The 27,860-nt window shown below is 39.3% G+C and overlaps 1 protein-coding gene across 3 annotated transcripts in view; it reads left to right on the plus strand.

Annotated features, from left to right (window-relative positions):
• LOC309660798 (uncharacterized protein) overlaps positions 1-27,860 on the plus strand; it is a 336,267-nt gene that overhangs the window by 192,782 nt on the left and 115,625 nt on the right. For 2 of the 3 annotated variants that reach the window (XM_082461923.1, XM_082461924.1), the window contains exons 1-2: positions 18,315-18,482; positions 27,491-27,603. The exons of the other annotated variant lie outside the window; for it this stretch is intronic. The gene's annotated coding sequence lies outside the window, so the exon portion shown is untranslated. Of the gene's footprint in view, positions 1-18,314; positions 18,483-27,490; positions 27,604-27,860 lie in introns of those variants that run through there. 3 annotated transcript variants of the gene reach the window in all.

Below are 27,860 nucleotides of genomic sequence, written 5' to 3' on the forward strand. Positions count from 1 at the left end.
TGCACTCCACTCAGTAGCCCTTCTTTATTTATTTTGAAGTCGGGAGTCAAGGGTATTTATTAGTATCAGTTAAGATGGAATTTCCATTTTGCTTTCTTGATCTCCTTGCTTTTGGTTGATTTCAGAAAGATGTCAGCTCAGAGGTTTTTACACACCCAATCTGAAATCTTAGCTTGATGTTTGAAGTCACTGAAATAATTTATCTACCAGGTTTTATCTTTGATCAATATCAAACTCTGGAGACTATTTGCCTAGCAAAAAAATTTAACATATACACTGTGGAAAAGTTGTAATAGATCAAAATGCAATCAAGAGTTTAAGATAAACTGTTTTTGCAGATTTCAATTGTATTATACAAAGTGTTTTGGCAAAAAGTTTTACTGGCATAATATATTTTTGAAATTCATAAATATGCTAACACATTTATTGAAATATGCATCAGAAGAAAATCTAGTATAATTGGTTATCTCATTTTCCATTTTTGGCATCATGATATAAGCAGAAAGTATTTATTAGTGTATACCATGTCTCGTACTGAGTATAAATTAAGTCAGCAACTGACTTTTTAGCACTAAGAAATAGAATTACTAACTGGCTAACACATATTGAGAATCCAAAAAGAGCTACTAGAGATTATCTTTTAATATTTTGAAATGTTTTAGTTGAAAATAACCATGAGTATGAATCAAACAGTGGACGCAGGTTTGCAAATTCCTTATTTAAAATGCTACTTACTTTAAGGTGATCAATTCCAGAAAAGAGGGAAATTTGAGGTGAATTCTGCCTCACTTGGGTTCCCTTATTTTTATTGGGTCCTAGATTTGAATACTCCTCAATGTCTTGGTCAACTCTTTTTTTTTTTTTTTAACATCTTTATTGGAGTATAATTGCTTTACAATGGTGTGTTAGTTTCTGCTTTATAACAAAGTGAATCAGCCATACGTATACATATATCCCCATATCCCCTCCCTCTTGTGTCTCCCTCCCACCCTCCCTATCCCACCCCTCTAGGTGGTCACAAAGCACCGAACTGATCTCCCTGTGCTATGCGGCTGCTTCCCACTAGCTATCTATTTTACATTTGGTAGTGTATATATGTCCATGCCACTCTCTCACTTCATCCCAGCTTCCCCTTCCCCTTCCTCATGTCCTCAAGTTCATTCTCTATGTCTGCATCTTTATTCCTGTCCTACCCCTAGGTTTGGTCAACTCTTTAGGACTGGCAAATGCCTCTAGAACAAAAGTCCCCCATAATGTAAATTCCCTTTTTCTAGATTTCCTTATTGTCCTGTATCTTGGCTCAGTTAACCCTAAATCCCTTTTTAGTTCTTTAATGCTTTTTTTTTTTTTTCAAATTTTGTCCAACATTTTACTTCTGTGGGGTTGAGAGGCTAATCTGATTGTCTTACTCACCAATACTGGATATGATAGTCTTGCTGTATTTTATAAGATTTAGAATTTTAATGGCTGTCCTAAAGACACTAATGCCCTAATGGTTGTCCTAATGATACTAGGAGGTCAAGATTCCAATCCTATATTATGAAAAACTACATGCAACCATTATTCTTTGCCTAACTTGCAATGGCTAAAAATCATTCAGAAGTATTTTTAAAGATACATTATGAAGACACCTTAGATTTAAGCTCTGTGATATTTATGAATAAAGTTTTATGTTTTATGAATATTCTATGGTTGGGTAATACGATTTTTTTCCTTTTTAGCTACAATTAATAAATCATTTTTTTGCATAAAGGGCTATTATTAAATCAATGGTGTTCATTGCTGTTGATGGTGTCTTTTTTTTTTTTTTAATTTTATTTATTTATTTTTGGCTGTGTTGGGTCTTTGTTTCTGTGCGAGGGCTTTCTCCAGTTGCGGTGAGCGGGGGCCACTCTTCATCGCCGTGCGCTGGCCTCTCACTGTCGCGGCCTCTCTTGTTGCGGAGCACAGGCTCCAGACGCGCAGGCTCAGTAGTTGTGGCTCACGGGCCCAGTTGCTCCGCGGCATGTGGGATCTTCCCGGTCCAGGGCTCGAACCCGTGTCCCCTGCATTGGCAGGCAGACTCTCAACCACTGCGCCACCAGGGAAGCCCGATGGTGTCTTATAATAGAAAAGGTGCTGTATTTTTACATAGCTGGCTATAACATTTCTGAATATTCAACTGAAGCTTCTGGGTAGGTTCTAATTATTGTCATCAGAGACCTATTGATTTCAGTGGTATCTTTGTGATGGGACCTTAAAATTAAACTATTCCTTATGACGAGGTCTCCTGAAAAAGTCCTGAACTAATCTTCTTTCCAGCCAGTAATAGTTTCTTCCAAAAGAAATCATTTACTTTAGAACACTATAAAACAAAATCTCTAAAAGTTATAAAGGTTTAGTGTAAGGGAAAATATTTAACAAATATTTATTGAGTAATTATTATTAAAATGTTACATACTGGGAATTTACAGTAAATAAAACAAATTTTGCCCCAGCTTTTATATATTTTTTTCATTTGGTTTAGAGTCTAATTTCACAGTCCCTAGTAAAACTTTATCAATTTTTGTCAAGTCCAATTAACTCAAGATTCAGGATTTCTCATAAAACTGTAATATGTTTCTCTTTGGACTTAAAAAATAGTATCTGAGAGCCTAATATATTTATGAGAATTAATTAGTTTTATTACTGAAAAACGGGACTGCTTAACTTGGTATGAAGCTCCCTGCTTCAGGTTCTGAAATTCATGATACTGTAATGGTTAGATTCTGAATTTGGATTATCTTGTTAAGGCTGTTCTTACCTTTGTGCAGCTACCAGGAAATGGGTCTTTGTCAATTCATATCTTGCGGACGTAGGGAAGATAGGGGGCAAGAAGCAGATGTATTTAATTAATTAATTAATTAATTTGGCCACACTGTGGCATGTGAGGATCTTCATTCCCCAACCAGGGATCGAACCCATGACCCCTGCAGTGGAAGCACGGAGTCTTAACCCCTGGACTGCCAGAGAAGTCTCCAAGAAGTAGATGTTTTTAAAGAGACAGAATAAAGTAGTGGAAAGAGCATGGATACGGAGTCTGGCAAGGACTGGAATCCTTGCCCTGTCACTTACTGAATGAGTTTCAACAAATTATTTAATCTCTTGAGCCTCAGTGTTTATTTGTGTATAAATTAAGAATTATAATGCTACCTTGGTGGGTTTGGGGAGCAGCAAACAATATAATGTACACAAGTATCTTGCACATGGTAACAGTTATAAATATAATTACAGCCACCACTTCCTTCTCTCTGCCCCCAGCCGCAAAGCGATACCAAATCACAAGATCTGAACCAAACGTGGAGAAAAGTTGTTTTTTCTTTCTCTCATTCTAAAGCCTCTTTTCTGGACTTTACATTCAGGTAGCTGATGAAAGTGTTTGTTGCATTCTCCACTAAGGAAAGTCATTTAGTTGTGAATTAAATGGTATCCAGCTTCACTTTGGGATATGAAACTTGTGGATAGGAGGTCACATTTCTCTTGCTAGGAAAAGAATAATAATAGCTTCTGGCTGTTTAAGTTGAAATGATGCATTTCCTGTGACATTTAATCTGATAATAAAAAGGTGTGGGCAGATCTTATAGGAGTCAGGCAAATGAGGCAGACTAAGAAAACTCTGTTTGATGCCGGCAGTTCAAGCTTGGGTAACTTTATACTGATGTAGCAAGAGCTAGTTCATCAAAACGAAGTCCAATGAATTCAACACAACAAATCGGTAGTCTGTGAATTCAAGATGAATTTGATGTAACTGGTGATTTTACATTTTACATATAATACAGATGGAAAAAAGATTGATACAATGTCACATTTTGCTTTGGAAAATCTGAGTTTGAACAAGCTGGTCTCAATTTGAGTCTTGAAGGTCATGTCGGGTTATCGAATTTCAAGAGAAATTACTGACCCAAATTCATTGGAGGAAATTATTTTCCACACCATGCAATCTTTTCAGACTATCATTCAAATGAACTCCAACATGGTAAATATTTTTCAAAAGAACAGATCAGAGCATTGGAGAGCAAATTAGTAATTCTTCTAGCATCTGTAAGTGAAAATATATTTTTAAACTATGAATTTAACTTCAAAAATAACTTGCTCACACTTACAAATAATAGTCCAATAAAAGAGTTCAACTTAGTTTTTATGAGAGTCGAATAATGGACATTAAAGAGCTGTTAGATATTTTCAACAAGTGTTTGGAGTGAATATTGGCATGAAATTCATGTTGTCTTTTTCTGCCTTTGGTCTGATTCTGCTGATAACCTTTCCCATGACTAAACAAGCCACTTGAATAGATCTTCCTATTACATGTTCTCATGTCAAAATCAGTACATTCCGTATACATTACAGATTTTTAAATCTGATAGCTGTGAGTTTGAATTTAAGGTCCATTATTTACTAGTTGTGTTATCTCAAGTTTATTTTCCAGAGTTCACCACTGTTATTTCAGGTAACTTTTTGTATCAGAGTAATATGTTTAAATATTTTACATAGATATAAACACAAACATATGATAAACATTGACATGAAAATGGTAATTCTACACGTGTAGGTTTTGTATTCTGCTTTTTTGGTATAACAACATTTATAAACATGTGTTTCACTAAATATTTTTGTATAGTATCTTTTTTAATGGCTAATGATGTTTTAACACTGTATGGGCATACCATAATTTACTTGGTGGATTCCTCGTTTTTGGACACGTAGGTAATTTCTTTCTTCCTTTTCCCCCCCTCAGCTTTATTGAGACATAATTGACATATGACATTTGTAAGTTTAAGGTGTACATTAATTGATATGATGTATGTGTATATTGCAAAACAATTACCACAGTAAGTTTAGTTAATCCATCACCTCACATAGATATAATTTTTTGTCTTTGGTAATGAAAACTTAAAATCTACTCTCTCAGTAATTTTCAAATATACAATACTGTATTGTTAACCCTAGTCACCATGCTCTGTATTAAACCCCAGAAATTACTCATCTTATAATCGGAACTGTGTACCCTTTGACCCCCTTTACCCATTTCCCACACTCCCACACCTGGCAACCACCAATTTGTTCTCTGTTTGAGTTCAGTTTTTCAGATTCCACATGTAAGTGAGATCATATAGTATTTCTCTGTCTGACTTATTCCACTTAGCATAAGGCCTTCAAGCTTAATCTATGTTGTTGCAAATGGCAGGATTTCCTTCTTTTTTAAATAGCTGAATAGTATTCCATTGTATATATGTACTGCAACTTCTTTATCCACTCTTCCATCAGTGGACTCTAAGGTTGATTGGCTATTGTAAATCATGCTCCAATGAACATGGGAGTACATATATCTCTTCGAGATAGTGATTTCGTTTCTTTGGATATATACCAAGAAGTGGAATTGTTAGATCATATGGTAGTTCTATTTTTAATTTTTTGAGAAATCTCCATACTATTTTCCATAGTGGCTGCACCAATTTACCTTCTCACCAGCAGTGCATGAAGTTTCCTCTTTCTCCACATCCTCGTCAGCACTTGTTACTTGTCTTTTTGATAATAGCCATTCTGATAGGTGTGAAGTGATATCTCATGGTTTTCATTTGCATGTCCTTGATGGTTAGTGATGTTGAGCACCTTTTCTTCTACCTGTTGGCCATTTGTATGTCTTCTTTAGAAAAATGTCTGTTCAGATCCTTTGCCCATTTTTAAACCGGATTATTTGCTTTTTTCTCTTGAGTTGTATGAATTCTTTTTATATTTTGGATAATATCTCCTTATTATGTATGTGGTTTGCAAATACTTTCTCCCATTGTATAAGTTGCTTTTTCATTTTGTTTATTTTTCTGTTGCTATGCAGAAACTTTTTAGTTTTGATTACTATAGTTCTGTAATACAGTTTGAAATCAGGAAGTGTGATGCCCCCAATTTTGTTCTTCTTTCTGGCACCAGGGTAATGTGTTAATTGTCTCAAGAAATAAAACCACATCAAGTAGGGCAGTTATAATTGGAGTCACCACGTATTTAAGATTATGATCATACATTGTCATTCTCCAAGATCCTAAGGAACCCTAGGGAATGGCCAGATGTGTGATTACATGCTGATTCATGGCCAGTTATCTGGCTGGGTGGTCAGTGGTTTGAAAGGGACATGATTGGAAAATTGGTGATAATGGAATTTGGGGAAAAGGTAGGTGGATAGACCTCTGAATGGGCAACACACGTGAAGATATTAGTGTTTCATGTGAATGTTCCCCAAATGGTGACCTTAGTAGAGGATGATTTTAATAATAAAGTAGCTAGATGGCCCATTCTATAGATACCTGTCAGCCTTTTCCCTCATTCATCCCTGTCATCACCCAATGGGCTCATGAACAAGGTGGCCATCGTGGCAGGGCTGAGGTGATGCGTGGGCTCAGCCACATGGACTTCCACTCAGGAAGGCCTATCTGGCTACAGGCACTGCTGAGTGTGTAATCTATCAGTAGCAGAGACCAACACTGAATCCCCAATATGGCACCATTCCCTGGGGTGATCAGCCAGCTACCTGGTGGCAGACTAATTACATTAGACCCCTTCCACCATGGAAGGGCCAGTGTTTTGTTCTTACTGGAGTAGACCCTCTGGATATCGATTTGCCAACCCTGAACTCAGTGCTTCTGCTAAATTGCCATCTGTGGTCTTATAGAATTTCTTATCCCTCATCATGGCATTCCACACAGCACTGCTTCCAATCATGAAACTCACTTCACAGCCAAGGAAGCACAGCAATGGGCCCATGCTTGTGGAATCCACTGGTCTTATGTTTCCCTCAATTCTGAAGCAACTGGCTTGATAGAACTGTGGAGTGGCCTTTTGAAGACTTAGTTACAGTGTCAGCTAGGTGGCAATATCTTGTAGGTCCGGGCAAGGTTTTCCAGAAGGCTGTGTATGCTCTGAATCAGCATCCAATATATGGTGTTCTTTCTCTTGTAGACAAGATTCCCGGGCTCCAAGAATCAAGGAGTAGAAATGGGAGTGACACCATTCCCTGTTACCCCTTGTCAACCAGTAGGAAAATTTTTGCTTTCCGTGTCCTCAACTTTCTGCTCTGCTGAAGGCTGGCCTAGAAGTCTTAGTTCCAGAGGGAGGAATGCTTCCACCAGGAGACACCAGAAAGATTCTGCTGAACAAGAAGTTAAGAGCGCTACCCAGCCACTTTGGGCTCCTCTTTCCTCTGAATCAACAAGCAAAGAAGGGAGTTACTGTGCTGGCTAGGGTGACTGCTCTTGACTACCAGGGGAAATTGGAGCACTGCTCCACACGCCTGTAAGGAAGAGTACAGTAGATCCCTTAGGGCAGTTCTTAGCAACACCATGCCCTGTGAGTAAGGTCAATAGAAAACTACAACAACCCTGACCCTTCAGGAATGAAGGTTTAGGTCACCTCACCAGTTGTTGAACCATGACCACCTGAGATGCTTTGTGGGAGGCAGAGGGAACATGAAGTGAGTGATGGAAGAAGGTAGTTCCACTACGTATGTTAAAAATACACACGTGTAGCACACAAATGTATTCGCAATATTTTTGCTTTCTTTCCTCCCTTATCCCGTTATCATGTAACATAAGATACACTGATTTTATGTCATAGTGCTTAAGCATTGTTAATTTTACATTTACAATTAAGTTATGAGATATCAAGGAGAAGATTGACTATCTCTTAAGGATTTTACCTCCTCTTCTGGGGAAGGAGTTAGTGTGTTTTTAGTTGTATGCAGGTCGTTGTATCACGTTAGGTGGAATTATGACCTTGTTATTGTTTTTATTTGGAAATTAAGTATGGTTTAAGAATATGTGTATGGGTGTCAAGTTGACAAGGGGTGAACTTGTGTTGGTTAATTTTGTGGGTCAACTTGGCTGGGCCCTGTGGAGCCTGGATAGTTGGTTAAACATTTTTGAGTGTGTCTGTGAGGGTGATTCTACCTGAGATTAGTACTTGAATCTGTAGACTGAGTTAAGCAGATTGAACTCTCCAAGACGGGTGGACCTCATTCAATCAGTTGAGGGCTTAAATAGAATGAAAAGGCTAAGCGAGAGAGAATTCACTTGCTCTCTGTCTGACTGCTTGAGCTGGAATATAGGTGAATATAGGTCTTCTCCTGCTGTTGGACTGGGACTTATGCAAGTTTCTTAGAACTTTGGCCTCTATCTGGAAGTATACCTCTGGCTCTCCTGGATTTCCACTTTGCTGATTATAGATGGTGGGATTTCTCAGCCTCCATAATCATGTGAGCCAACTCCTTATACTAAATCTCTCTCTCTCTCTTTCTCTCTCTCTCTCTCTATATATATATATACACACACATATAATTACATATGTTATTAATAAATATCTAACAATTATATTATTATAGTATTATAATGATAAAATGTATAATTATGTAATAATTATACATAGTATATAATATTCAAGGTAATATATCTTATATAGATAACATATTATAATAAATCTCTCTATGTATATTTATTTATTTGTTTTTCTATATATCATGTTAGTTCTGTTTCTCTGGAGAACCCTGACTAATGCAGTGTGTTTTTGTGGAAGTCTTAGATTACGTTACAAACTATTTTGGAGAGACTTATCTTATATAACTCTTTGCCTCTCCAGTCTTAGCTCAGTCCTTACAATAAATGTGGGCTGAGAGGGTTTGTTGACACTGACCCTGAGTCAGGTTTTTAAATTATTGCATGGAGACCAACCTGGAGTTTTTCTTGATGCTATCTCTAACTGTGTATTTGTTGAGTATGTAGTGTCAATAAATGTTGTATGCTTCCTTAAGTACATGACAAGTAAATATTTACATTCTAGACAACGGATGTGCTAGTGGGAAATCATATCTGTTCAAGAAAGCCAGAAATTTCATTAGGCAATCTTCTATTAGTTTAGTTCTAGATATATTATTCTTTAGAAACAGTCTGCCAATATTAAATATTTTACAAATTCAGAATGCCTTATCTCAGGCCATATTAACAAGTTTTATTGAAAAAGCAGAATGTATATGATCCTCATAGAACCCCTGCTATAAGGATATTTAACTTCTTTTTATCCATATGGAGGTCATGGCCATGCTTTAGGCATTTAACAGGTTGAATTCTTTGTTTCCAAAATGAAAAAAAATGAGGTGCATTGACATTCATAGCTATAATGAGCGAATGAGACAAATGAATTGTGACTTGTCTTATTGTAATGAAATATTTATGCCCTTTGGAAGTCTCAATTATAATGCTGCTCTCCCCACCCTCTTAGTGTTTCAGAAAATGGAAAAAGAAAGAAAAAAGAAAAAAACAGAGTAGGGTGGTTAGAGATTTTATAGTGTAGAACCCAAGCCAAAGGGACCTCAGAGGGCACTTGGATGTTGGGTGATGCTCTCTTCTGCCCCCAGGGGATCCTGTTGCTTCACAGGCTGAGCTGCCTTGGTAGATGCCCCTCTCTTTGCAGAGGTCGACTGCAGTGAAGGAGCAAATTTAGAGATGATTTCCTAGCTACAATGTGGCCAACAGAGAGTTTATAGCAAAAAGGTAGTGCTGTCATGCATAGTTTGGAATATGACAATGGCAATTGTCCTTATGATGATTACAGTCTATTTCTGCTGGATTTGAATGGTCCGGACAACTGGGGAAGTGTTCTCACACTTGGACTCTGTCCACTTTCCTGCTGTGTGTTCACTTTCTTGCTCTCTCTCTGTTCTGTCCTGGCAGCCTATCAGATTGGAGTCATGAAGCCTCGTGGTTTAGTTAATGCCTCCAGTTAAGCTTGGGGAAGAAAGCAGGACGCAGGAGACTGGCCTCCTAGGCAGGTTTAAAGCGGGTAGGAGCACCGTTAGCAGACGGCAGTTTGACTCGTGGAAAAGTCAACTGCTTCCTCTCATTGCCAGCAGGTATTGAGAAGAGCTGGCTGCAGAGTTCGCAGAGCAGCCTGGATAAAACGCCACTGAGCGGAGAAAGAGGGAACAAGGAACTTCTGAGCCACATTAGATCAAAGGATGTTTGAGGCTGGGTTAGCACTCGAGCACTTCAGAAGTGGGACGTGAGCCCCTCTGCCCATCTCCAGCCTCAAATGCTGAGCCAACATTCTGGGATAAGCTTTCATAGGCAAAGCAAACATGAGAACTGGCTTTCCCAGGAAATGCCTCGTTATTTCTTGTCTTTCATTAAGCTGGGACCTGAGAGCACCGAGAGAGGAAAAATATAACGATGAAGTTAAGCGGATTTTTTTGTGGAGCTGAAGATCTTGTTAAAACTCAGATGCTTAAGTGTGGCTAGTGACCGTCTAAAGCGATTATTTCAAATGGTAGCCTTGCTCCTCTCCCTGCTGAACTCATTTACTGATTATCTCACTCTGGATTGGATTTTCTGAATAAAGAAATGAATGATAAAGAAAGAAGAAATGGAGGAGCATATGAATAAAATGCCATTGCTGGAACTTTAATGTTATGAGCTTGCAATGCCATATTGAACAGGCAAAAAGGAAGAAGAAAGCTTTCTATTCAGTGACCGTTTGAAGCTCACCAACGTGTGTTTCCTCACATTGAAAGCATCTGACAATAGAAACGTGATATGCAGTTTCTTTCTTGCTCTCTCTCTTTTTTAAATTGAATGGCTGGGCTATATCATTCTGCTGTATCGTGAGCTTGACTAGAAAACACTTGGAGTATTTTAAAGCCACAACAGATGGAAGGGCTTCAGCTGAACGGAATAAAACTGAGGAGGTTTCTGGTCTCCTGATTCAACTTATTCACAGGAGGAAGGGAAGAGATAACTATAAAAATAAATACAAAATGCATTTGTCTCCATAGAATACAGATAAATGAACAGAGCAGCAACTGTAATATTGTAGTCAAATTACATTTAAAAAATATTAATCGATTGTAGGTATGTACCACATCTTCTTTGTCCATTCATCTGTCGATGGGTATTTAGGTTGCTTCCATGACCTGGTTATTGTAAATAGTGCTGCAGTGAACATTGGGGTGCATGTGTCCTTTTGAATTATGGTTTTCTTAGGGTATATGCACAGTAGTGGGATTGCTGGGTCATATGGTAGCTCTATTTTTAGTTTTTTAAGGAACCTCCATACTGTTCTCCACAGTGGTTGTATCAATTTACATTCCCGCCATATTACTCAGCCATAAAAAGGAATAAAATTGGGTCATTTGCAGAGATGTGGATGGACCTAGAGTCTGTTATACAGAGTGGAGTAAGCCAGAAAGAGAAAAACAAATATCATATATTAACGCATATATGTGGAATCTAGAAGAATGGTATGGATGAACTTATTTGCAGGGCAGGAATAGAGACGTAGACATAGAGAATGGACATGTGGAAACAGGGTAAGGGGAGGGTGGGACAAATTGGGAGATTAGGATTGATATATACACACTACCATCGTAAAATAGATAGCTAGTGGGAACCTGCTGTATAACACAAGAAGCTCAGTCAGTGCTCTGTGATGACCTAGATGGGTGGGATGGGGGGGAGGGAGGTCCAAGAGAGAGGGGATAGAGGTATACGTAGAGCTGATTCACTTCATGGTACAGCAGAAACTAACACAGTATTGTAAAGTAATTATACTCCAATAAAAAATACATAAAAAATAAAAATATTAATCGAGAGTAAGACAAATACAGAGCTAAACCTGTACTCCTTGGATGGGACTCAAACCCAGCCGCACCTCAGATTGGGACTTGAACTCATGATCCCTGACTTAGGAGGGGACTTGAACCCACAGTCTTTTGTTTATTTTATAAATTTATTTGTTTTATTATTTTTAAAATTTATTTTTGGCTGCATTGGGTCTTCACTGCTATGCGTGGGCTTTCTCTAGTTGCGCGAGCAGGGACTACTCTTTGTTGCGGTGCACGGGCTTCTTATTGCAGGGCACGGGCTCTAGGTGCATGGGCTTCAATAGTTGTGGCATGCAGGCTCAGTAGTTGTGGCTCGCAGGCTCTAGAGTGCAGGCTCAGTAGTTGTGGCGCACAGGCTTAGCTGCTCTGTGGCTCGAACCCGTGTCCCCTGCATTGGCAGGTGGAATCTTTTTTTTTTTTTTTAAACATCTTTATTGGAGTATAACTGCTTTACAATGGTGTGTTAGTTTCTGCTTTATAACAAAGTGAATCAGTTATACATATACATATGTTCCCATATCTCTTCCCTCTTGCATCTCCCTCCCTCCCACCCTCCCCATCCCACCCCTCTAGGTGGTCACAAAGCACCGAGCTGATCTCCCTGTACTATGCGGCTGCTTCCCACTAGCTGTCTATTTTACATTTGGTAGTGTATATATGTCCATGACACTCTCTCACCCTGTCACATCTCACCCCTCCCCCTCCCCATATCCTCAAGTCCATTCTCTAGTAGGTCTGTGTCTTTATTCCCGTCTTGCCACTAGGTTCTTCATGACCTTCTTTTTATTCCTTAGATTCCATATATATGTGTTAGCATACTGTATTTGTTTTTATCTATCTGACTTACTTCACTCTGTATGAAAGACTCTAACTCCATCCACCTCATTACAAATACTTCCATTTCATTTCTTTTTATGGCTGAGTAATATTCCATTGTATATATGTGCCACATCTTCTTTATCCATTCATCCGATGATGGACACTTAGGTTGCTTCCATGTCCTGGCTATTGTAAATAGAGCTGCAATGAACATTTTGGTACATGACTCTTTTTGAATTATGGTTTTCTCAGGATATATGCCCAGTAGTGGGATTGCTGGGTCGTATGGTAGTTCTATTTGTAGTTTTTTAAGGAACCTCCATACTGTTCTCCATAGTGGCTGTATCAATTTGCATTCCCACCAACAGTGCAAGAGTGTTCCCTTTCCTCCACACCCTCTCCAGCATTTATTGTTTCTAGATTTTTTGATGATGGCCATTCTGACCGGTGTGAGATGATACCTCATTGTAGTTTTGATTTGCATTTCTCTAATGATTAATGATGTTGAGCATTCTTTCATGTGTCTGTTGGCAATCTGTATATCTTCTTTGGAGAAATGTCTATTTAGGTCTTCTGCCCATTTTTGGATTGGGTTGTTGGTTTTTTAGTTATTGAGCTACATGAGCTACTTGTAAATTTTGGAGATTAATCCTTTGTCAGTTGCTTCATTTGCAAATATTTTCTCCCATTCTGAGGGTTGTCTTTTGGTCTTGTTTATGGTTTCCTTTGCTGTGCAAAAGCTTTTAAGTTTCATTAGGTCCCATTTGTTTATTTGTGTTTTTATTTCCATTTCTCTAGGAGCTGGGTCAAAAAGGATCTTGCTGTGATTTATGTCATAGAGTGTTCTGCCTATGTTTTCCTCTAAGAGTTTGATAGTGTCTGGCCTTACACTTAGGTCTTTAATCCATTTTGAGTTCATTTTTGTGTATGGTGTCAGGGAGTGTTCTAATTTCATACTTTTACATGTACCTGTCCAATTTTCCCAGTACCACTTATTGAAGAGGAGGTTTTTTCTCCACTGTATATGCTTGCCTCCTTTATCAAAGATAAGGTGACCATATGTGCATGGGTTTATCTCTGGGCTTTCTATCCTGTTCCATTGATCTATATTTCTGGTTTTGTGCCAGAACCAAACTGTCTTGACTACTGTAGCTTTGTAATATAGTCTGAAGTCAGGGAGCCTGATTCCTCCAGCTCCATTTTTCGTTCTCAAGATTGCTTTGGCTATTCGGGGTCTTTTGTGTTTCCATACAAATTGTGAAATTTTTTGTTCTAGTTCTGTGAAAAATGCCAGTGGTAGTTTGATAGGGATTGCATTGAATCTGTAGATTGCTTTGGGTAGTAGAGTCATTTTCACAATGTTGATTCTTCCAATCCAAGAACATGGTATATCTCTCCATCTATTTGTATCCTCTTTAATTTCTTTTATCAGTGTCCTATAATTTTCTGCATACAGGTCTTTTGTCTCCTTAGGTAGGTTTATTCCTAGATATTTTATTCTTTTTGTTGCAATGGTAAACGGGAGTGTTTTCTTAATTTCACTTTCAGATTTTTCATCATTAGTATATAGGAATGCAAGCGATTTCTGTGCATTAATTTTGTCTCCTGCTACTTTACCAAATTTATTGATTAGCTCTAGTAGTTTTCTGGTAGCATCTTTAGGATTCTCTATGTATAGTATCATGTCATCTGCAAACAGTGACAGCTTTACTTCTTCTTTTCCCATTTGGATTCCTTTTATTTCTTTTTCTTCTCTGATTGCTGTGGCTAACACTTCCAAAACTATGTTGAATAATAGTGGTCAGAGTGGGCAACCTTGTCTTGTTCCTGATCTTAGTGGAAATGGTTTCAGTTTTTCACCATTGAGAACGATGTTGGCTGTGGGTTTGTCATATATGGCCTTTATTATGTTGAGGAAAGTTCCCTCTATGCCTACTTTCTGCAGGGCTTTTATCATAAATGGGTGTTGAATTTTGTCGAAAGCTTTCTCTGCATCTATTGAGATGATCATATGGTTTTTCTCCTTCAATTTGTTAATATGATGTATCACGTTGATTGATTTGCGTATATTGAAGAATCCTTGCATTCCTGGAACAAACCCCACTTGATCATGGTGTATGATCCTTTTAATGTGCTGTTGGATTCTGTTTGCTAGTATTTTGTTGAGGATTTTTGCATCTATGTTCATCCATGATATTGGTCTGTAGTTTTCTTTCTTTGTGGCATCTTTGTCTGGTTTTGGTATCAGGGTGATTGCTGCCTCATAGAATGAGTTGGGGAGTTTTCCTCCCTCTGCAATATTTTGGAAGAGTTTGAGAAGGATGGGTGTTAGCTCTTCTCTAAATGTTTGATAGAATTTGCCTGTGAAGCCATCTGGTCATGGGCTTTTGTTTGTTGGAAGATTTTTAATCACAGTTTCAATTTCAGTGCTTGTGATTGGTCTGTTCATATTTTCTATTTCTTCCTGGTTCAGTCTCGGCAGATTGTGCATTTCTAAGAATCTGTCCATTTCTTCCAGGTTGTCCATTTTATTGGCATAGAGTTGCTTGTAATAATCTCTCATGATCGTTTGTAATTCTGCAGTGTCAGTGGTTACTTCTCCTTTTTCATTTCTAATTCTGTTGATTTGAGTCTTCTCCCTTTTTCTCTTGATGAGTCTGGCTAATGGTTTATCAATTTTGTTTATCTTCTCAAGGAACCAGCTTTTAGTTTCATTGGTTTTTGCTATTGTTTCCTTCATTTCTTTTTCATTTATTTCTGATCTGATCTTTATGATTTCTTTCCTTCTGCTAGCTTTGGGGTTTTTTTGTTCTTCTTTCTCTAATTGCTTCAGGTGCAAGGTTAGGTTGTTTATTCGAGATGTTTCCTGTTTCTTGAGGTAGGCTTGTATTGCTATAAACTTCCCTCTTAAAACTGCTTTTGCTGCATCCCATAGGTTTTGGGTCGTCGTGTCTCCATTGTCATTTGTTTCTAGGTATTTTTTGATTTCCCCTTTGATTTCTTCAGTGATCACTTCGTTATTAAGTAGTATATTGTGTAGCCTCCATGTGTTTGTATTTTTTACAGATCTTTTCCTGTAATTGATATCTAGTCTCATAGCGTTGTGGTCGGAAAAGATACTTGATACGATTTCAATTTTCTTAAATTTACCAAGGCTTGATTTGTGACCCAAGATATGATCTATCCTGGATAATGTTCCATGAGCACTTGAGAAAAATGTGTATTCTGTTGTTTTTGGGTGGAATGTCCTATAAATATCCATTAAGTCCGTCTTGTTTAATGTATCATTTGAAGCTTGTGTTTCCTTATTTATTTTAATTTTCGATGATCTGTCCATTGGTGAAAGTGGGGTGTTAAAGTCCCCTACTATGATTGTGTTGCTGTCGATTTCCCCTTTTATGGCTCTTAGTATTTGCCTTATGTATTGAGGTGCTCCTATGTTGGGTGCATAAATATTGACAATTGTTATACCTTCCTCTTGGATCGATCCCTTGATCATTATATAGTGTCCTTCTTTGTCTCTTGTAATAGTCTTTATTTTAAAGTCTATTTTGTCTGATATGAGAATTGCTACTCCAACTTTCTTTTGATTTCCATTTGCATGGAATATCTTTTTCCATCCCCTTACTTTCAGTCTGTATGTGTCTCTAGGTCTGAAGTGGGTCTCTTGTAGACAGCATATATATGGATCTTGTTTTTGTATCCATTCAGCCAGTCTGTGTCTTTTGGTGGGAGCATTTAATCCATTTACATTCAAGGTAATTATCGATATGTATGTTCCTATTCCCATTTTCTTAAATGTTTTGGGTTTGTTATTGTAGGTGTTTTCCTTCTCTTGTGTTTCTTGCCTAGAGAAGTTCCTTTAGCATTTGTTGTAAAGCTGGTTTGGTGGTGCTGAACTCTCTCAGCTTTTGCTTGTCTGTAAAGATTTTAATTTCTCCATCAAATCTGAATGAGATCCTTGCTGGGTAGAGTAACCTTGGTTGTAGGTTTTTCTCCTTCATCACTTTAAGTATATCCTGCCACTCCCTTCTGGTTTGCAGAGTTTCTGCTGAAAGATCAGCTGTTAACCTTATGGGGATTCCCTTGTGTGTTATTTGTTGTTTTTCCCTTGCTGCTTTTAATATGTTTTCTTTATATTTAATTTTTGATAGTTTGATTAATATGTGTCTTGGCGTGTTTCTCCTTGGATTTATGCTGTATGGGACTCTCTGTGCTTCCAGGACTTGATTAACTATTTCCTTTCCCATATTAGGGACGTTTTCAACTATTATCTCTTCAAATATTTTCTCAGTCCCTTTCTTTTTCTCTTCTTCTTCTGGGACCCCTATAATTCGAATGTTGGTGCATTTAATATTGTCCCAGAGGTCTCTGAGACTGTCATCAGTTCTTTTCATTCTTTTTTATTTATTCTGCTCTGCAGTAGTTATTTCCACTATTTTATCTTCCAGGTCACTTATCCGTTCTTCAGCCTCAGTTATTCTGCTATTGATCCCATCTAGAGTATTTTTAATTTCATTTTTTGTGTTTTTCATCGTTGCTTGTTTCCTCTTTAGTTCTTCTACGTCCTTGTTAAATGTTTCTTGCATTTTGTCTATTCTATTTCCAAGATCTTGGATCATCTTTACTATCATTATTCTGAATTCTTTTTCAGGTAGACTGCCTATTTCCTCTTCATTTGTAAGGTCTGGTGTGTTTTGACCCTGCTCCTTCATCTGCTGTGTGGTTTTTTGTCTTCTCATTTTGCTTATCTTACTGTGTTTGGGGTCTCCTTTTCACAGGCTGCAGGTTCGTAGTTCCCGTTGTTTTTGGTATCTGTCCCCAGTGGCTAAGGTTGGTTCAGTGGGTTGTGTAGGCTTCCTGGTAGAGGGGACTAGTGCCTGTGTTCTGGTGGATGAGGCTGGATCTTGTCTTTCTGGTGGGCACATCCACGTCTGGTGGTGTGTTTTGGGGGTGTCTGTGGCCTTATTATGATTTTAGGCAGCCTCTCTGCTAATGGATGGGGCTGTGTTCCTGTCTTGCTAGTTGTTTGGCATAGGGTGTCCAGCACTGTAGCTTGCTGGTCGTTGAGTGAAGCTGGGTCTTGATGTGGAGATGGAGATCTCTGAGAGATTTTCGCCGTTTGGTATTACGTGGAGCTGGGAGGTCTCTTGTGTACCAGCGTCCTGAAGTTGGCTCTCCCACCTCAGAGGCACAGCCCTGATGCCTGGCTGGAGCACTAAGAGCCTTTCATCCACACGGCTCAGAGCAAAAGGGAAAAAAAATAGAAAGAAAGAAAGAAAGAGGATATAATATAGTGAAGTAAAATAAAGCTATTATAAAGCAAAGCTATACAGACAAAATCTCACCCAGAAGCATATATATATACACTCACAAAATAAGGAAAAGGGGAAAAATTAATATATCCTGCTCCCAAAGTCCACCTCCTGAATTTGGGATGATTCGTTGTCTATTCAGGTATTAAACAGATGCAGGCACATCAAGTTGTTTGTGGAGATTTAATCCGCTGCTCCTGAGGCTGCTGGGAGACATTTCCCTTTCTCTTCTTTGTTCTCACAGCTCCCGGGGTTCAGCTTTGGATTTGGACCCGCCTCTGCGTGTAGGTCGCCTGAGGGCGTCTGTTCTTCGCTCAGACAGGACGGGGTTAAAGGAGCAGCTGCTTCGGGGGCTCTGGCTCACTCAGGCGGGGGGAGGGCGCGGTACGGAGGAGGCAGGGCGCGCCTGCAGCGTCAGAGGCGTCGTGACGTTGCACCAGCCCGAGGCGTGCCATGCGTTCTCCCGGGGAAGTTGTCTCCGGATCACGGGAGCCTGGCTGCACAGGCTCCAGGGAGGGGCCGTGTGGAGAGTGACCTGGGCTCGCACACAGGCTTCTTGGTGGCGGCAGCAGCAGCTTTAGCGTCTCAGGCCCTTCTCTGGGGTTCGTGCTGATGGCTGCGGCTTGTGCCCGTCTCTGGAGCTCGTTTAGGCGGCGCTCTGAATCCCCTCTCCTCGCGCACCAGGAAACAAAGAGGTAAGAAAAAGTCTCTTGCCTCTTCGGCAGCTGCAGACTTTTCCCAGACTCCCTCCCGGCTCGCTGTGGCGCACTAACCCCTTCAGGCCGTGTTCACGCCGCCAACCCCAGTCCTCTCCCTGCGATCCGACCAAAGCCCGAGCCTCAGCTCCCAGCCCCGCCCGCCCCGGCGGGGGAGCAGACAAGCCTCTCGGGCTGGTGAGTGCTGCTCGGCGCCGAGCCTCCGTGTGGGAATCTCTCCGCTTTGCCCTCCGCACCCCTGTGGCTGCGCTCTCCTCCGTGGCTCCGAAGCTCCCCCCTCCACCATCCGCAGTCTCCACCCGCGAAGGGGCTCCTAGTGTGTGGACACCTTTCCTCCTTCACGGCTCCCTCCCACTGGTGCAGGCCCTGTCCCTATTATTTTGTCTCTGTTTTTTCTTTTTTCTTTTGCCCTCCCCAGGTACGTGGGGATTTTCTTGCCTTTTGGGAGGTCTGAGGTCTTCTGCCAGCGTTCAGTAGGTGTTCTGTAGGAGCAGTTCCACCTGTAGATGTATTTCTACTGTATCTGTGGGAAGGAAGGTGATCTTTGCGTCTTACTTTTCCGCCATCTTGCCCAGACCCCCGGCAGGTGGATTCTTAACCACTTTGCCACCAGGGAAGTCCGATTGAAACTGCTCACCTGGTGTCAGGACTTAATGAAGCTCAGGTTCATTGTCTTGATGCAGAAAGAATTCAGTGTGAGGCAAAGTGATGGGCAAAGAGTGAGTTTATTAACGTAGGATGCTTGTGAGAGGTACAAGCAGGCAGGCAGGGGAGCGCAGCCCTGAGAACAAAGAGGGTTACATTTTTATAATCAAAGAGAAAGTGGGAAGGGAGAAGACCGCCTTCTTCCTCATTTTGGGGTAGACGTCAAGGTTTACATTGTTAGTTTCTCCTTTGACCCTATATGGTCTAACCAGGATTGTCATGGTGGTATTTAAATCATATGTATATTAGCAAAAGGAGGGTGACGTAGACTAAAATATGGTAATTCATCTCATATTTTGGTATAATGTCCCCTTTCACCTGTTTTTCTTCCCCTTTCACCTGTATTCCTGTCTTGGTTACATGAAGAAACACTACTCTTCAAGGACAGTTAACTCCTTGACTTCATTTAACAAGATTCAGACCCCATGTCTACTGTCTTGTGTTTTAACTATCAGGGTTTTTGGCTTGAGTGTGCCTGGTGCTTGAATGCACCTGGTCTTCCTTCAAAGTAGTGTAGATTGTAGCTACGTTACTGGATTCTTTTCTTGAGTGGTCACTAGCTTACAACAGTCTCCCCAAATTCCTTAAAATTCCCTTTCTGTCTTTAATCCACTAGTGGGATTTCTAAACTATTTAATTATCCTACTCTATCCCTATCAGAACTGGTTGCATTAGGTTCTAAGATTTATGTTTCACTCTGAGCTATTGACAAAGTCATTCATAATTCATTTTCACTGAATAACAGGCTGACTCAAAGTTCCTGATGGGACTCACCCATAGTTTTGATGATAAAAGTGTATAGGTGAAGCAAATTCGTAGACCTCATATATCTTGTTCTTCTTGAGGCACCAAAGGTCAGATACATGGCCTGTGGCATGAAACAGCCTGCTGAGACCTTCTGCTGTGATGTTTAAGGTTAGACAACATCTTTGTCCTTCCTAAGTGTCAGAGGGAATACTGGTGAGTCTTTTCCTGGGAAAATGGCCGACAGTATTGCATATCTGGATGGATGATCAGACTTACCTCTCCGAGTCTTTGTTTTCTCATCTATAATGTGGGGATAATAACAGTAAAACTGAGTGGAGTATTGGAGAATTAAATAATCTGTGTAAAGCACTTAGCCTGAGAAATAGCACATGTTCCTTGTCGTGATTGTGTTGCTGTCCTTGCTGTATTTATCTGAGCTTTAACATCCTTGTGGTGACAAATGATGATTTTTAATAATAGTGCTATTTTACCTTTATGCTGAAGAAAGCTGTATATGCAACGTTTTGCTCTTCAAAGTGTTCAATCCTTCAAAGATACTGTTCCATGTGACCACTCTTCTAGGGGATGCTGTGGGATGCGTGAAGGAAGTTGTCTCTGACCAAGAATGCATAGGGAGGTTTCCACGGAGGAGGTAATGTCTCCACTGAGTTCTGGTGAACCAGTAGGAGCTGGAGGAGGCTAGATGAAAAAGCAGGAAAGGTGGTTTGAGGCAGATGGCACGTGTGGACAGACAAGGACCTAAGGACTAGAATTATGGAGTGCAGTGGATAAGTAATTTCCAAGGATGGAGGGGAGGGAGAGGTGAGGGGTAGAAGGTAGTGTCGTACATACACTACAGGCTGGAAGATTATAAAGGACGTCAGTGCAAGGGTAAGCCATGGAGAGCTCTTGAAGTGTTTTCAGAATGTGACAAGACAGCTTGACCATGTCTGTGATTTAGAGTGGGGGTAAGATTGAGAGGGGTGGGCAAGCAGAATCATGGAAATCTGGAAACAATTATTGCAGAGAATTATGTGAGAAATGATGATTTGGGACTAGAATATACACGTGACTATATATAAAATAGATAACCAACAAGGACCTACTGTAGAGCACAGGGAACTCTACTCAATACCTTGTAATAATTTATAGTGGAAAAGAATCTAAAAAGGAATATATATATATATAACTATATATATGTAACTATATATATAACTGTATATATATAAAGAATGTATATGTAACTGTATCACTTCGCTGTACACCTGAAACTAATACGATATTGTAAATAAACTATATTTCAATAACATTTTTAAAAAATGTGAGAAAAAAGAAATGATGAGACACTGACTTAATAATACTCCAGAAGTGGAAGTAAAGAGTCAGGGATCCACAGGAGAGGGGTGAAAGGCAGTGTCCAGGAACTTGTGACTTTTCAATGGTGTGGAATTGTGGAGAGAAAGAGGCTTCTGTGCCCAAAAGATAGTAATACGACTGAGTTGACAAAAAGAGACGTGAAGCAAGTTATGGTAGGAAGTGGTCTATTTTGGATATGCTGCTTTTGAGGTGCCTAAAGGATATTCCCAAATGATTTCTATTAATCACCCTCAGAGCCAAGAGGATATCTAAGGGTGTACATACAAATAAGACTGTTGGTGGGTACACAGGTTTATATAAAAATATATGTACATACTCCAATCACCAAAAGTATTTAATTGAAATAATTTCTAAACTCAGTTGCATAGGTTTATTGTCTTGAGCATTAAAAATATTAAATCTATTAGCAGCCCTACTAACTCACTGACGCCTCTAGAAATCCAGTGACCCAAAATGGAATGGTCTTTTGCTCAAGCAACTAATTCTGACAGAATTGTGCCCAAACCAAACAAAATAGACATTAAAATAGGAAAACAAGCTGGTTCTACATAACTTAGTTGATGAAGTCTAATCATATTGAGCCCATTGCTTTAATATCAAGAATACATAGAATTACAACACAATAATAACTCTCCCTCCCTTAAGAATAATTCTGGGATTCGAATGGAAAGTATAAGTACTCTTTAACCTGGAGGCAAAATTTCTAGCTAAACTATGGGCCAATTTCTGATTCTGGATTTGTTTAGCTAGGCAGTAATCATCTTATTTATTTCTTAAAAAATGTACAGAAGCCACTTTGCACTTAAGATTGATTTATGTTGTATATTTTCATAAGGTACTTTTTGACTACAGGTCAAAATAAAAAGGTATTAATATCTTTTGTGAAATATGATATTCCACTACATTTTACACACTTGTGTTACCTGTTTCCATGCCCTATTCCCACAGTAACCATGGCTCTTTGGCTCATGTTTACCTAAAGGACCTGAACATGTCTGACACACAGAAACGGAGGGACTTTTATGGACCACAGGGTCTCTACCATCCCATGAGAGACAGGCAGTGTCTCAGCCCACACCTCTCTTAGAGAAGAAACTTACAACTTATTTTTACTAACTCAAATATTTTTAAATATCACTCTGCTCCCCCCAACTCTTCCCTCTTCTATAATTATGACGACCCTAGTGACAAAGAAGTAGGAGAGGATTTTGACATTTGTTTTATTCAGGAGCCTTGCTTTTTCCATGTAAGGCCCATAGTTTATAACCTCAACAATTAGGCTATCACAAGAGTTGATGGTATCCCTAGGCTATTCACCATAAATCCTGGAATTACAGAGATTTTTATATTCTTCATGATCCTCTCTCTCTCTCTCTCTCTATATATATATATACACATATAAAGGCTCCCTCACAGGGGCCTATAATTTAACTAATGTAAAGAGTAATAAAATTTGGAGGGAGTAGTCTAGCATGACTAGCTGGAAATCAACAGAAAAATAATTATTGCAATATTGGGTTATGTAAGGGATATTTCTTTTTTTAGGAGACAATGCCAGATTCTTGCTTTAGACATAGAAAAAGTCAGCCTTTTACTTGTTCATTGTAATTTGTTGGAAGATAAGGCTTCCTTAGTATTTAATATTAAGGTCTCTGAAATGTTCACCTGTTTTCTTTAGTAGTTTGGTGTCTTAGCAGTTGATCAATAAATGGCCAGATGTACACAGTATGAAGCGTTTGTTTCTCATGCGTTGAGATCAGACAGGGGTAGAGCAGGCGACTCTTCTGGGTTTTGCTGGGATCTCTCACATGTTCAGGGGCTGAGCTAGGCTGGCTGTAGGGTGACAGTCCTACAACAAGAGCTTCTCAGCCTCCAACAGGCTGGATTGGATGTGTTCTCTGGCAAAGGCAGAAGTGCAAGAGAAGGGACAAGCTATTCACCCAGGGGCAGGCCAAGTGCCGTGTGCACACAACAAGGAGTAAAGCATAAGTAATGGAGGGCTGGGAAGTGCTCTCAGAAGACACATTATTCTTGAGGGAAATTCGGGACCATTGGACATGATTCCTTTTTTTACATTTTATGAAGACTAAATTACATTAGCTATTATGTGTATGTGGAAGTGACTGCTTTTAAAACATATATATAACTGAGAAAATGTTATTATTACCAATTTGCATTTATGATATAATTGATTTGTTAACTCACCACATTTTAATCAGTAAATTTTTTTATTCTCTTTACTTATAGGAGTTTTGAACATGACCTATTATGAAGTAGCAAAAATTACATATATCTATATGTACTAATAAAAATCACATTTTTTGTTATGCTTATTAGAACTCAGGGAAAAAACAAATTTGATACTAGTACTTGTTTAAATCGACAAACTACACTAAATCTGGCTTTAGACTGTTACAGCACTTTTCTGTCATGAAACTGCCTGTTCACTTCTTCTCCCAGAAATCAGTAATCCTGAGTGATAATGTTTCTTGCAAGTCTTTTGATCTTTCTTTCTTTGTGTAAATAATAGGTAGACATTTTTACTTTAAATTATCTTGGATTTTGATTTTTTTTTATAGACACTGCTACTTTAGGGTAACACTTTTCCTTGTCGAAGTGTAATCATCTGACAGCTCAAACAGGGATATTCTAATGAGAAGTCATCACCCTGTATGTAAATGGTTTTCAGTGTTTAAATGGGAGACAGGTGTTTGGATTATCTCCCGCTCAAAGTCTGATCCTGCTTCAAAGATAGCATCAGGGAACACACGTCACCACTACTAAGAGGGACTCAGTGTCTCCAGGACAGAATCACTGTTTCTCTCATTTCCTGTAATCTCAATTTTGCCATAATAATTGATATTGAATATCATAAAGGATTCTGGCAGGAGAATGAAATAACCTTTAACTGAACATCTGATACATGGAGAGAGTGTTTGTTAATATAAATTTTATTATTATTAACACATCAAACATTAGCCAAAGTATTATTTATGCCAATATCAGAGCATTACTATAAGATCTGTTTTAGTCATATGATTCATAGTCTCTTTTGATTTAAATATAAATTGAATTTACATAAAATGGCTTTATGCCAGTTAATCTAAATATAAGGATAAGATTTCCAGAGACTATGGGAATATTGTTAAACATATTAAGCATTCTTTGGGAATCAGGATTACAAGTTACATTTAGGAATGTGCTATAAAGCGGAGAGGATAAATCTAAATGATGGAGAGTAAGTTTAAATTCAGACTTATTAACGTATTTTTCTTTAGTTGAAATATGAAAATGAAGCACAGTGTGAGAACATTTTTTTTTTCCTGGTTGAGGGAAATGTAAGGAAAGTGGGAGTTTTGTGCTCCTTAGACCCTATCCTGGGAAGTCCAACTAAGCCGATTTGAAGGTTGTTAAGGCATATTTGCTGATTAGTATATGGGCTTAGAAAACCAAATTCTTAATTTGCTTTTCTATTGAAAGATGGGCAAAAGAAAACTTCTCAACCGTGTCCTAAGACTTGGGAGAAAGGCACGGGGTGGGGAGGAGCTAAGAGCTACTGGAAACTTTGCTCAAAGGTAGTTGGATTCCTCTATGTGGCACTGTTACATTTTGAAACATGACACTGCCCAATTAGTCTGCTTTTTTAAAAAAAATTATAGTCTACTTAGGTTTTTATTTCCTAGCCAATTAAAAAAAAGATTATCATGCCCTTTCAACTTTTGTTCTTACCAATTTATAATTTCTGCTTTTATTTTTTTGAATGAATTTCATTTCTCCCTTCCTCCCCTCCCCCCTTATATAAAAATAATATACGCAGGGTAGACTATCAAGGGGAAAAAAGGGAAAATAGTGTTGACCCCTGAATACTTCTAACCTGCGATTATCACTGGCTCTTAAGTTGGCATATTTCATCCCATTTTGTTTAACACTGTTGAATCTGTCCTATAAATAGATATTTTTATCATGCTTTTTCTTCATAACATTGTATCAAAAATCTTCTCATGGTATTTTCAATATACCAAACATTATAAATCTGTGTCTATGTCTATATAATATTCTAAGTGTGGATGTGTTTTTACTTTATCTAGGGCAACTCACGTTTGATTTAAAATTCGGGACTCTGTCATTGTTTTATTTTCTTAAGTAGCTAATTGGGTGCTCTTACTTTATGCAATTTTAAGTTATTTAAAATTTGTTAAAGCAAAATTTAAGCTACCCATGCATTCCATCCTGAAGTCCCACTTCTGAAAACGTTCATTTTAGCCAAAAACATATGGCACACATGGCTTTTCTTTAAGAATATTTATCACATATTCTCAAAAAGATTCCCCTTCAAGATGTCTCTATATATGGAGTTAACTTTTGGCTATTTTACACCAATATCTTTTTACTCTCCTTAAAAATAGCCAGCCTGTAGACTGTGCCATGGAAACAAATGATTGGCTGTCATTTATCTTATTCCATTGTTGAGGAAAGATTTGGAATTATGACTGGTCATCAAAAAATATTTGAGAGTCAAAACGCATCCTTATGATAATTTAGGAACTTGGGATCAGCAGATACAAACTACTATACCTACAAAAACAACTTATCCTGGGACTTCCCTAGCGGTCCAGGGGTTAAGAATCTGCTCTTCCACTGCAGGGGGCCTGGGTTTCCTGATGGGGAAACTAAGATCCCACGTGCTGCGTGGTGCAGCCAAAAAATAGAATGAAAATCGAAACAAAACAGAAAAAACAATTCACCTTTATGAAATGCACAAGACTGGTTATTGACCAGCAAACTGACAAACAGTTTGAAAGAGCTATGGGTTGACTTTAAGCAAATGAACTAGTCAGGAAAATGTTCTTTCTTTAATTAAAAAGATGGCCCATATTGCAAAAACACTTCACTAATTCATGGATGTGATATGTGGCACTGTGAAATCTCAAGTCGTTTGTCTAAACCTGTGCCTTGCACCGAACAAAGGCAGGGCCCTGCCTGCAGTTTTTTTTTTTTTTTTTAAACTTTTAGGTTTATTTATTTATTTATTTATTTATGGCTGTGTTGGGTCTTCGTTTCTCTGCGGGGGTTTCTCTAGTTGTGGCAAGCGGGGGCCACTCTTCATCGCGGTGCGCAGGCCTCTCACTATCGCGGCCTCTCTTGTTGCGGAGCACAGGCTCCAGACGCGCAGGCTCAGTAATTGTGGCTCACGGGCCTAGTTGCTCCGCGGCATGTGGGATCTTCCCAGACCAGGGCTCGAACCTGTGTCCCCTGCATTGGCAGGCAGATTCTCAACCACTGCGCCACCAGGGAAGCCCGTGCCTGCAGTTTTAACCTGAAGGTTGATGTGCTCCCATAGGACGATGGCAGTAAAGCCTGGCTCACAGAAGCTGGGGGAACGGGTTCTTTCCAGTTCAGCAATCAATTATTTCCCACTGGTAGTGTGGCTATAGGAACGATCCTCAGAGACCCACTAGGGAACTTGGGACTTTTCTTCTGGTGACTGAGTTCTTCTTCTGCTATTCTGCTGGGTGGGATTTCAAGTAGGGAAGCCTCAGCAACAGGCTAAGCCAGTCCAAGGTCGAGTGCAGAACCTAGGACGTGTAGTATGTCCTAAATGAGTACTTGCTGAGCTAACGCTGATCAACACGTCTTTCAGAATTTCAAAAAGAGATGGCTTTTAGAAAACGAATTTCCTTTTTAAAATAATTAATTAATTAATTAATTAATGGCTGTGTTGGGTCTTCGTTGCGGCGAGCGGGGGCTACTCTTCGTTGCGGTGCGCGAGCTTCTCATTGCGGTGGCTTCTCTTTATTGCTGAGCACGGGCTCTAGGCGCACGGGCTTCAGTAGTTGTGGCACGTGGGCTCGGTAGTTGTGGCTCATGGGCTTAGTTGCTCCGCAGCGTGTGGGACTCTCCCAGACCAGGGCTCGAACCCGTGTCCCCTGCATGGGCAGGCGGGTTCTTAACCACTGCGCCACAAGGGAAGTCCCAGAAAATGAATTTCTTTATTGTTAAAGAGTTATATTCCTTTCCATTTCAGATGTATTCTTTAAAAAACTTGAGAGATAAAGGCAGTTGCCATGTAATCTTTATTAAAGTCAGGGAGATGGGTTTTAAGTGTCTAAACCGATGTGAGATAATAGGCTTTCATCTATTTCCATTTTGTTCTGCAGTGAGACAGACATAGGATGCAGTAAAATTCTCACCCTCCTTCCAGTGGCGACTGATTACACAGAGCTGTGCTACTCAGAGTGAAGTCTGTGGACCTGGGCTGGTCCCCAGTAAGGTAAGTTACCAGTCTGCAGTAAGATAAGTGGGGAGACTGAGAACCAGTGAATTGAAACATTTTAGAGCAATCTGACATTGTCCAAACACCCTAGCATCCGCGTGGACTCATCTCCTTGAACATGATATAGACCAAAAATATCAGTTCACCAATGTCAAAAACGAAGTGAAAATAAAGGCAAACAAAACTGGTCTTCTAGCACAGATGGATTAAGAAACACTGATGCACTTAGATATGTGACCTCAACATGACAGCCT

This window comes from Balaenoptera physalus (genome assembly GCF_965194825.1).
Source record: "Balaenoptera physalus genome assembly, chromosome: 5".
Classification (NCBI taxonomy): Eukaryota; Metazoa; Chordata; class Mammalia; order Artiodactyla; family Balaenopteridae; genus Balaenoptera; species Balaenoptera physalus.